Source organism: Cottoperca gobio, chromosome 10 (genome assembly GCF_900634415.1).
Source record: "Cottoperca gobio chromosome 10, fCotGob3.1, whole genome shotgun sequence".
NCBI classification, from domain to species: Eukaryota; Metazoa; Chordata; class Actinopteri; order Perciformes; family Bovichtidae; genus Cottoperca; species Cottoperca gobio.
In genome coordinates, this window is record NC_041364.1 from 7,397,927 (window position 1) to 7,408,023 (window position 10,097).

Genomic DNA, 10,097 nt, shown 5'->3' on the forward strand with positions numbered 1-10,097 from the left:
ATTGCCTGCCCTTCAGTGAATCACTGCTCTAAAGAATGTTGTTCTAAGGGTCCATTTGTGCCTCGCCAGGTAAATAAAGCTGTTAGTTTGAAAGAAAATCATCGAGCAAGAACAAGTGAATGCCAAACATCAGGTGTCCTTCTTAAAGCCTCGTTTGAAAAACTTCCCTCTTAACAATTATGTGCTGCTCAAAACATTCGTCCTTATGTTGCAGTCATTCAAATGGATCAAAAGTTAACAGCTCTACACATAACTCTGCCGGAGTTTTCAAGGGTAAACAGCATTTAGTGGCACAAAACTAAAACGTTTCTTCATTCTGGCTACAAAGCTGGAGATGCAATTTCCTGTCTTGCTGCCAATTTGTACATACTTAATCAAGGGTTTTGTGCTTGTGGGCGTATACGTAAGTGGTGGAATAACATTTGTGATGGATGACTCTCATACTCTGTCTTTTATGATACAAATCCATGAAGCTCCTAGTTTTAGTTTTGTGTTTTTTGTCTTCACTCCACTGGTCAATAGGTCTGTGTGTCCTTTACATATCCCCTGTTATGCTGTTGATGGGATATGAAGTGACTGATTGGAAAGATCGATAACACTCTCAGGTCTCTGCTCTAAATTGGAAGCTACAGCCAGCAGCTGGTTTGCTGCCTGGATCTGTTCAAAATGACAACAGGACTCCAGGAAGGCGCTGCTCACGGCCAAGAAATTGTTCAGCACACACTGTAACCCCTTGTGAAACCAAAGTTTGTCATTTTTAAACTTTATTTATTGTACGAAGTAAAAAAAAACGGATAAATAATGTTAATTAGTCAGCTTTCGAGGTGCCAGTGGAAACATTTTGTGACCGTTGAGCAGAGCCAGGCTAGCTGTCTTTATGCTTAGTTAAAGTAACCGGCTGCTGCCTGTTGCTTCATATTCATCGTACAGACAGAGTGGTAGTAATCTCTTCATATAACTCCTAGAAAGAAAGCGAATAAAAGCATTTCTCAAAAGGTTAAACAAATCCTTTAAGATACAACAGTTACACCAAACAGCTCTTCATCAGGGAGAGCTGAGCAGGGGAAATAATATATTTCAGAGACACATGCACAATAGTGTGCTATTAAAACATTTAATTAATTGCCAGGGTTATTGTATTTCAGAAAATTTAATCTTTTTCAGTAAATGGATTGTTGGGTGAAATCATCAGGAGTGAACTGAAGAGCTGACAGGTGGCGTATAATGGATTTTGTCCCCAAAGTGGATGTGTGTCTCTTCTACAACGTCCTCATTTACTCCCTCTCTGTACTATGTGTGTGTGTGTGTGTGTGTGTGTGTGTGTGTGTGTGTGTGTGTGTGTGTGTGTGGGCCATTTCTCCAGAGTTCTTAAGCGAATCGAACGAGGCAGAATAAATCATAGTGTGATCCAGATGTCATCTTCATGATAATGAAAACATGATGCCTCATAATAAGTTTCCTGATCAAAGGGAACTGTTGGGGCTTAATAACTCAGTGCCAATTGGACGGAAAGTGTGGGGTGTGGGGACGGATTCGGCAGACAATGGTGACAGTAATAATCTATCATCTTCATCGAGTTTACATTTCATATTCAGAAAAGCTTGAGTTTTGTTTTTCAGAATGCTTATTAGCAGGGATGCAGAATATGGATTTTATTTCTGCTCGATAATTACCTGCTTCTCGTGGCCGATAACAATAAGATAACAACACTTTTTAGAATATCATAACATGTAGTTTATGCACACCTGAGGTTAAGAAAGGCTAAGATGTAGTGAGCAAAGATGAATGATTTAATATTCCAAAACTCCTCCACCTCACCAAATGTAGCTGACATCACTATTGTTAACACGATAAAAACAAAAGACAGTGTTGACTCTTCAAATCTTCTTTTAATAGTACCTTTAAAAAACGTACGCTTTCTTGAAACTGAGAAACGTTCACACCGGCGACGACATGTTTGGCTCTCTCGTCAGCATGCTGCGCTTGTTCTTTTTCTTCTTCTCTGTGTTAATTGGCGGATCACAAACAAACTTTAAAGGTGCATTCCTTTGTGCTATCGACTAATTTATCAGGTACAATTTCATTATCGGAATAATAGACGTTAATATAAATTTCCAATATATATTGTGCATTCCTACTAACAAGTGCTCACAAAGCATTCAGGTTAGAGTGTATACAGTGCTTAAGGTTGTATTTTTTTATGTACAGTTTATACCTAATGAAGTGTTTTAATGCCATGAGATTCTGAATGATACTATACTGTACGCTGCAGCAAAGGGGTAATAAAACCAGTATAATTATATTTCTCTGAGTTTGTTACTCATTTGGAAAAAAAAAAGGTTGCCGTTAGAATAATCTATCTTTGAGATGTATTTTGAGTGCATATGCATTTTATTTTCTTTGCAATTGTAAACTTCTTAAAGGTCAAAGACTGCAAACACAGTTCTAGAGGCTCATGTCTAAAGTTAGCAAGAGAAGCAACAGCAGAACAACGTTTCTGTGACAACCGGACAGGACCAGACAAGAAAAAAAACACCCAACAGGCAGCAAGAAGATGAGTTCAGACCCTATTTTTGACATTCCAGGAAGGTTTTCCAGCGCGTTGTTACTTCTCTAAATCTGTGTTTATAGCTTTACCCCCTTTATCAATTATTCAGCAAAGGTAGTGAACAGATTTCAAATGCTCTCTTGTATTTATAAGATTCCTCTGCGTAAACAAAATGAGGGTGTGTCTCCTAGGTAACATCAATGTTTTCCGTCCTGCAAATAATGCGATCTGTTTCATTTGATGCGAGATGACATTCATCATTTCAGGACAGTGCCTCCATCACTTTGATTCTGTTTTTTTTAATGATTCATGAGATGGCAAGACAAACCTGAGAGAGAAAAAAATGGGTTCAGTATTTTTGGAAGTCAGAGCTGTGCTTGTTCTGTAGCATTCGTGCAGAATAACAATAGCTGGAATAAGACACAGGTGTGTATCAGTTACAATGCAACACACACTTTGAACTTTGGAGACAAACGGATAAGTCAGGGGAGCTTTGAATGACTAATTTCCAGTACACATAAATGTACTGTGAGTAATATAAGGAGCTATATTTAAATGTACGTGTGTTCTGAAACATTAGATTTATTGCAGAGGAACAGGGGCCTCGGGCAAATATCCTGTTTTAGACTCTTAACTACATCACTGCGAGAGACAATAAGGCACGGTAAATGTTCAGTGTCCAAGTGGTAAAAAGTTAAAATGAGACTAGTTTCGTCTTTTGAATTTCATCATGCTCTTCAACCAGATGTGTGTGTGTCATTACATGGCTGATAAACCCGAGGCTCTTTTTTTATCTTAATTTTTTGTTTGTGCCGCCTTGGGCCTCCTAATATACTGTATGTTTTGGCAGTGTAATGAGCTTTCAATTGGCCCATTTGTTGTCGCCATTGCTTTACCTGAACTAAAAAGCTCCCAGGACATGTTGGGTTGTAGTGATGTCCCTCAATTTAAGCCTTAATGAAAGCTTTGTCCTACCGCTGTGAAGCTGTTCCTTGACAACACTTCACATCCCCCATTGCAAGAAAAGTGCCAAACAAGATACGCGGTCTCCTTTGCTCCGAAACGAGCTTCCCTTCTGTGATGAAAAATGCAGCCTGTCTCATTGCTTATTGCTGTGGCATTTAGGTGGCTCAGTGTGGTGATTTGAGGAGCCTGTAGTGTCAAAGCTATTTCTCCTGCTTGTGGCTTAATGCTCGGATTCAACAAACCTGACCATTGTCATTTTCCCACATCGGGGTCATGGCGGCCGTGAAGACAAGCCAAGAAGTGTAGGTAATAACCTTCAAGGAAAGGGCTGTGATTGCACATCCATTTCACACTGAGGACCTCTCTCTTGCTTCCCCAAAGCAGTAAAATGCTCTATGGGGTGAGGGGTGAGAATGGCAGTGAGGTAGACACAGTGTTTTGTTAGTGGTGAGAGACAAAAGAGGACGAGACTGTGAGTGGGGGAGGACTGTATGAGGGCCGCTGGAGCTGGTGTGTGTCTTAGAAAGCAAGGTCTTCCACTTAATACCTCACTTTTACAGGAATGCATTTTAGCTCAGGTATGATAGTGCTGACAGGGGACACAGATGGTCTAATCCTAATGGGCTCCCGGGGGCACTGTGCGCCCCTTAAACAGTACCACTCTGCCTGCTAGAACCCCTGAGTAGAAGCATAATTCACCAATCTCACTCCCCCAGCCTAAACTTGCACCAAATGGATGATAATAAATGTTGAGTACCATCCTTGAACTGGCTACGGGGAGAAGTGGATGAGTGGGTCTTATTTATAGAATAAGATGTTTCAGACTTTAAGAAGAAGCTGCAATCTCACAAAGTTGGGTTGGATGGGTTTGATAACCCTTTGACTTAAAACATATAATTAAATTAAAAACAATTCAGTCATTGTGCCAGTTGCCTCTTGGAACATGCCATATATGTAAAAGAATAATAATTACATTTTTAAAAATATATTTTATATTTTTGAACTCCAGGGCGTAATACAGCAATGCATCCAATCCATTGTGAATTTGGGTGACTAGTTAACCCTGCCCGTTGAATAAAATGGTGTGGTTCGTAGCTAGCAAAGCCGTATCATAGTAGGAGGTTTTTGTTTACATGTCCGATAAACTTATTCATTTCTCTCTCATTTAGTCCTGAGGGAATATTTCTACCTGCGGTCATTAATTGGCAGTATCAAGAAATATTGACTGTCACACAGTACACATCATAAAATGACATTTATACTCCAGCACTTTCCTGCACTGCTTTTGTATGATTGAACAGTAGCTTTAAAAAAATAAATGTGCTTTCCAAAGCTCCCCACTCTGCTGTTGACCTTGCAGAGCAATGTAATTTGATGGTAAATGGTTGTCATTTGGTCTGCCATGCCTCATGAAGCCATCTATGTTGGTATGTCTTGCCTTGGAGCTCACACTGATCACCATATTACAATGGTGCATGACAAATTGGATGGCCACAGCCAGAAGCAAAATTAATTCAACTGGATTGTCTATGTTGCAACATAGACCATTTGTAGATTTAAAGAGGTTTATATACCTAGTCCGCCATTTTAAATGTCTTTTTTAAAATAATAATAAATATTGTATGCAGCATAGATATAAAATGATTTGGTCCAAAACGCACCAGCCATTGTTTTGTTTTGAGGTGCAGTTTTAAATCCAACCTCTAGATGTCTCTGTTGATTAACCATCAGTCTGTTGCCATCCAGTAGTGTCTTCTATTACAGCAGATGGTGCTAATCATTACGACTCAAATCATATTTATTTTTTCTTACTTACTTACTCATTGTAAAATACCATCCTCCAGATGAATAAACATTATTATTGACAGTACATGTTGGCTCAATGCAATTATTCCTAATTAAACAAAATAAGATATGGGTAGGCCGACAGTCTGGACCTGCAATTAAGTTGAAATAATTCAGATATGTCTCGTGCTTGAGGGAGACTAATATGAAACATAAACAGACAGGAGAGTCCATCTTCCTCGGTCGTAGTTCTTCAAATGCCTCTTAATGTACCAACATGGATTGTTTTGCCTTTATCCTGTACCAAGACAATTAGTCAGTAGCTCAGGAAAGCACTTCATCTTGATGAGGTATCCCATTGAAATGAGAAAATCATGGTTGCCGTTGTCCACACTCTGTTGGAAAGTGTTATCCATGATCTATCCCAGTGTTCACTTTCCCCTCCCTGATTAAAGAATCTCAGGCATGAGAGACAGTGATCACTGATAATTGCATGTACTGTATCACAGCTCTCTGCGGGTGTGAAATATTCTCCCTTTTTGTTCTCTTTTTCTCAATCTCTCTCTCTCTCTCTCTTTCTGTCTCTCTCCTTCTCTCCGTTGATCTCCTCAGTTTAGATGAAAATGCAACCCAACATCAGAGCATAATGAAATATTATATTGGGTGCCTGGTTGACTGATTGTCTCTTTAAACGCAGTATGGTATTTGCTATATCTTGCACTGAAAGAGATAGAGAATCATCCTATCAATATTAATAAGTGATATATCTGATCATAGTTTTTCCCTTGTCAGATTTAAGCCATCAGAAACACAGTATTCTGTAACTTTGGAGCTTTAATTGCCCAGCAGGACCACAACATGCTAGCAGAGCCAATCAGCGCAGTATAATTGAAATTGAGCAGCGGTAAATGACTGCAGATAGGAGCTGAGCTCCACTCCCACTGTGAGATCAGATAGCCACGGCAACATCTTTTGAAAACCAACTGTTGTACTACACACACGTACTGTAGTCTGACTGGACCTCACAGCAGGCTGGCACAGACTTGTCCTGTATGTGTGCAGGAAGTAGGGTGAATGTAGGGAGGAAACTGGCAGGGGTGATATGAAAAAGAGGGTGTTGGAGAGTTGATAAGGACAAAATAGAGATTTCTTCTGTGTAGTCACGGTTATTTCTGGTTATTGCTTGTTTTGGTCAATGATGCATTGAGTGAATCATGACTTTGTTTGAGTCCCTCTGTGTTTGGGTGTAGAAACCTTTCCTCAACATTGGTTTACTGACAATACAAAGATTGTATACTATGAAACATCAATCTGACTTATGAATATCATGATTTAACTAAGCAACAACATCTGTTTACTTCTGCCTATAAAAAGCTCCTTGAACTGTGACTGTGTTTGAAATGTGCCATATTCATAAAGTGTCTTGCCTTACAGTATGTACACACACAGGGGCTGCAAAGTGTAGAAAAACAAGGGTACATTATTCAGTAAGACGGTGGAAAGCATTTTATTTTGACAATATGAGCTGTATAAAATTATAGAATTATTTCTAAAATGAAACTAAACATATATTTGTCAATTTGTCAGTTTGCATAAACGAAAACAATGTGTGTGTGTGTGTGTGTGTGTGTGTGTGTGTGTGTGTGTGTGTGTGTGTGTGTGTGTGTGTGTGTGTTGTCTTAAGAAGCTCTGTTAAATAAATACATTTTAAATTAATAAAGAAAGTAAATATACCAGGAATTAGTAGTAAATTCACACTTCAGGTTAAATTCAGAGGGGTAAACGTTCATGGATGTTCGGGGTAAATATTGAGATTATTACTGTAGGCTAGGGATTCTCCAACAGGGAGTTCAGCTGTGTGTTTGCAGCCTCTATTGTGTTTTTTCTCTGCAAATCTATGACAGACTAATAGGGCTTCCCACCAGGGAAATCTGCTCTTGTTTCCTGTCCCAGAGCTGCCCTCTTCCTCTCTCAGTGAAAACCCACAGCCAGCTGCTTCTCCACACCGGAGAAACAGAGGTGGGGTTTGCAGCAACTCTGTTTAAAGATCCAAAAATAGCCCCCAGTATCATACCTAATCTGTTACATTTGGCAAAACATAGGCAGAGGGTGGCATTCTGCAATTACTTTACCTACACACAGACGCACTAAACATTTAAATTCCAGCTGGCATTGGAAACAATTCACCAGTTCCAGTGGAGCTGTTTTGTATTAAAAGTATGCCCTTTACTTCATAAAAAAATGTAAAAAAACACGTCTGAAAGAAAAGTTTTGTACTTTTTTGTTGTGATTTTGCTTCCAGTGGTATTTTTGAATGAGCTCTAGAGACTGGAAATTGTAGTAATTCTTGTTGCTTTATTAAATTGTCCATTTCTTCTGTACTTCTATATTCTTTATCAAGAACCACTCTGAATCCTCCCTTCTACAATGAAAAAGGTTAAGTTGCTGGCAACTAAATGAAGCTGAGACAAAGCAATTTCAACTATCAACATCAAGTGTGATCTTGACATTACAATTCAAAAGATCTACATTCATATTTGGAAAAAGCCCGTCATAACTCCACCTACGAATATAGCCTCAAATCATTTACTGTACTTCCCTCAAAGCTTACTATTTAGAACATCTAGAGATGCAGACGAGACCCTAAATTCCCCTCCTGTCACTGAAATGCCTTAAGCATGAGCGAAACAAGCTGAATTACGTGGCCCTGGTTGAACCTTTCACTGCCTTCCTCGCAGTGTACCAAAAAATATGTCTCTCAGCCCCAATGCTATCCGTCCCAAGCCTCAAGTGTTGAATTACAAATGGTACCCTCCTCATGATGAGGTTGATCATATTCTTCAGCTAAGACATTCCTTTGCTTGGAGAACTTTATTGGTTGATGTCAGCCATGACCCAGGCAATGCCACTGCCTGTGTGTTGACAGACTCTCCACACTCCCGGTGTTTCCAAGCTACATGTTTGGTCAAGCTGTCCAGGCAGGCCCGGTAGGTTCTGTAAAGTTATGTTCAGATTAGGGTCATGACGAAGCCTGGGTTGGTTCCTAAGAAGCCGCCATTGTGTGTGGTCTTAGCCACTCCCACTCATCTGCCTACCCAGGTTGAACATTGAGATATTGGGATAGACATGTAAGCGTTCAGGATTTACCCTCTGGTCCAAAAAGATTTTTCCGTTTACAACTAAGACATTGACGAAACAGAGGAACTAACGGAGCCACTCTGCCCTGTCACAGCACTCAAGAAATTTGGAGTTGACAGCTACCTTCTGAGTGACTGACAGCCACTTAATTTGTCTGGGGGATGGGGGTCACATCCTTGTAGATTTGATTTTACATACCTCCTAGTACCAAGAGAGAATTACACTGTATTAGACAGTTTGTACTGTTACTACGTAGGGCAGCACTGTGCAGCTTTATCTGTTTCTACAGAGTTCATGTTGCTGCTCCACATGCAGTCATACGCTACTTTCCTCTCATAGCTTAGTGATCATTCCTCATGATTTTATTGGTCATGTAGTGCTAAACCATCACCTTTAGTGTAGTGTAGTGTAAGTACAGACTGTGGGGCTTGAACTTACAGCACACCTGGTCATGTGTAATGATTGTGTAATAAAATAAATATCCATTGGCAAAGCAACCCCTCTGATCGCATCCAGAGTTAATGGAACAATACATTCTTAACATACATTTTTATTGTTCATTTGTTTGAATCAATTACTTTTTGGTTAATTCAAACCTAATGTTGCAAACATTTGTAATTAAAACACAGGATAAAATTGCTGTCATAAATGTTTTTTGTTTTTTTTAAAGACTTTGCCAATGTTTCCAATTCTTTGTTATCTAAATAAATATTAAGATTCTAAGAGGGATCCAACAGTTATAAAAAGATAAAGAAATCCTTAAAACAAACCTTCAAAACAGTTGTTGTTGTTGTTTTTGGCTACACAGTTGTCGCCACTCATGATAATTAAATGCAGTTTGATCACTGATCTCTTTCTTTATGCCATCTGTTCATCCTGTCGTGTCCATTTGGTATACTTGATTTCTTCCCAACCTACAGTACAGTACATGCTCTTTATTAAAGCATCTAAAGTGATGCTGAGAGTCAGTTTCAACATTAAATCAGGGAAGAAAGTACGACATCAACCTTACCCTCAGAGTCTGAAACAGTATGGCTATATATAATTTATGACAGAAAGCAGAATATGTTTAATACCAATCACCGGTAGTGTTGGGTCATGTTGGGTCTGGATGCAAGCACCCACTCAATGTCACTTCCACAAACCCCAGAAGGGAAAAACTGTGGAATTGCTTTATAGGCTCAGGTTCAAAATGCATTTTCTGAATTCCTAGGGCCAGTGTCTGTGTTATCCCTCGTGCTGCTCTGTGCCCTGTGTGTATACCATTGTGTTACTTCTTTTATTCTCAGGTGCTTCCGGTTTCAGATGAGCGCACTGATATTCTAACTCCAGTCTCTAGTATCCTCTTTGTAGTTATTGTATGCTGTATAATCTTTTACAGGCATCTTGACATTGCTACAGAGAGTTGCAAAACACTCAATGCTAATAAAAAGAGATGTAACAATTCCAACTTGACATTTATTCCTTATATTTTAAAGTGGAATATATTTCTAAGTGCCTCCGTGTGGGATAACTTATGTTTTACTTGGACTGTGGATTTATATACCACTAGATATATATAAGAAAAGATTATTTTATACTGTATAATTTGGACCAATGTGGGATATGGCCTTAGCATTTTGAGTTAAATTCCATTTTTATCAACAGAAAAGGTTTTAAT